Source organism: Microtus ochrogaster, chromosome 18 (assembly GCF_000317375.1).
Source record: "Microtus ochrogaster isolate Prairie Vole_2 chromosome 18, MicOch1.0, whole genome shotgun sequence".
In the NCBI taxonomy this organism is placed as follows: domain Eukaryota; kingdom Metazoa; phylum Chordata; class Mammalia; order Rodentia; family Cricetidae; genus Microtus; species Microtus ochrogaster.
Window position 1 is genome coordinate 30,586,698 of NC_022020.1, and position 2,616 is coordinate 30,589,313.

Here is a 2,616-nt window from a genome sequence, read left to right on the forward strand (position 1 = left end):
AGAAATTGCTGCTACCAAGAAAACACGCTTTATTCTTTCCCAAGCTTTCTCAGGCTTTCTGTGGATTCAGTTATCCACGTTTGGGTGCCATTTATAGTGATGAGAGGCGAGCAGGCCTGTTTTTCGTCCTGCCTGACTCCTGCACAGGTAGCTTAGCCCCAGAAATAACAACACACAAATTATATTGATTTAAACACTGCCTGGCCCATTAGTTTCAGCCTCTTATTGGCTAATTCTCACATCTTGATTAACCCATTTCTAATAATCTGTGTAGCACCACGAGGTGGTGGCTTACTGGGCAAAGATTCTAGCCTATATCTGTCTCGGGTCAAAGAATCATGGCGTCTGCCTCACTACAGATAGAAGACCCACCCACATCATTTCTGATGCTCAAATCTCTACACATTATCCAAGTAGTCTTTGTAACAATCATATGCAATTCTACTACCATGCCCTTTTACCTACCTTTCATGAAACAAACAGGGTTAAATCAAGCAACTGAGAACTAAGTATCTAAGAAAGTCACTGACTTAGGTCACTCAGAAGTAACTCCAACCAGCAGGTGGATACAGACTCAGAGTAGGGACATGTTCACATTGTTTAAAGCCATTCCCCTGAATGTAGCTCAGTGCAAGGCAACAAACAGTTCAATGAGCAAATTAATAATAGTTTCTAGTTGACACAAAAATTACTCAGTAGTTCTCAGCCTTCCTAATGCTGCAGCCTTTTAATTCAGTTCCTCATGCTGTGGTGACCCCAACCCTGAAATGACTTCATTGCTACTTCCTAACTGGAGTTTTGCTTTTGTTATGAATCATAATGTGGATCTGGTGTGCAACCCCAAAGGGCCGAGACCTGCAGGTTGAGAACTACTAATATGAGGATTAGCTTCAAAATTCTCAAGGAGGGAGCAGAAAGGAGGGAGAGGGAAGTTATGGAGGGGGGACATAGTTGACAAACACACAGCTGTCTGTAGTGGAGGATTATTTTTTACATTTATTTATCTAGGCAGTAGGCAGTGTGCCATGACCTGCATTTGGAAACTAGAGAACAGCTCATTGGGAGCTGGCTACCTCCATTTCACCATGTGGGTCCTGAGGCCAGAACTCAGGTCACGGGCTTGACAACAAGCATCCTGACCTGCTGAGACCTCTCCCCAGCCAGCCCGTCATGGATGAGTCTTTTAAAATGATTTATTTTTGTCCCATGTGCATTGATGTTTTTGCCTGCGTGCATGCTGCATAAGGGTGTCAGATCCCCTGGACCTGGAGTTACAGACAGTTGTGAGCTGCCCTATGGGTGCTGGCAATTGAATCTTCTCTAGAAGAGCAGCCAGTGCTCTCAACCACTAAGCCATCTCCAGCCCTGAGGCATTTTCTTAATTGAGGTTCCCTCCTCTAAGATGACTTTAGCTCGTTGGCCAAGTTGACATAAAATTATCAGCATAGTACTGACTTTTGGGGACCCATTCTTTTTGGATGGATACCTTGTTCAGCCTAGATACAGTAGAGAGGGCCTTGGACCTTCCCCAATGGAATGTGCCTTACCCTCTCTGTGGAGTGGATGGGGGGGGGGATGAGGTGGGGGTAAGAGGAGGGACTGGGAGGAGGGGAGGGAGTTGGAACTGGGATTGATAAGTAAAATGAAAAAGGGTAGTTTGTTTTCATTTTTAAAAAAATAAAATAATAACTGTGCAACCATGCCCATGACATTTAATCTCACATTTTCATCATATAAAAAGAAACCCCATTAGTGGCCATTTTCAGTCCCTCAGATTCCCTTCCTTACAATAACTGAATCTGTCCCTTGAGTTGCCTATTCTGGACATTTCATATAAACAGAGCAATACAGCAGTGGACTTTTGTGTCTGGTTTCTTTAACTTAGTATACTGCTTTCAACATCCATCCATCCATCCATCCATCCATCCATCCATCCATCCATCCATTTTTTTTTTAGGTATTTCAAGTCTGAAAAATATTCCGTCATTGAATAAGGATGCGTAAAAGACATCCCACACTAGCTCAGAATTGAGTATAATAGAGGGTTATTTATTTAGGGGTAGCCTCACAGATCACAATCCTCTGTTTTCCAACAGCAACCAAATCCTACATCTATTAAAAAAAGGGTGGATGCGTGCTTTACATTGGCAAAAATTGTATAAGAGACCACATGCCCAAGTGGGCGGGTAACTTAAATGGTACTGGCGGTAGGAATGGTAGGAATTCCTACAGTACCTCATAGGGCTATATCCCATTTTAAAGCCATGTACCAGCTGAGGGATGTCATCTCCTTTTTTAGCACTGTGAATAATGGTAGAACGACCATTAGAGTACACGTTTTTGAGTTGGTAGAATCACTTTGGACCACAGTGGGACCTTGATGTTGCACTGTCTTCGGTTTAAGGCCAAGATGTATCATTTACTAGCTGCATATGTTGAGCTAGTAATTTAACAACTGGGTCTTATTCTCACCTATAAATTATAAGTATTTGTACTTACCTGTTAGTGGATTTCAAAGTCGAAAGGAAGCAATGCATGGCCAGGATTTAGAATAGTGCATAGCACATATATTAGGTCTGTGTAAAATTTATTATTAATTTGAGTTCAGTAATGACA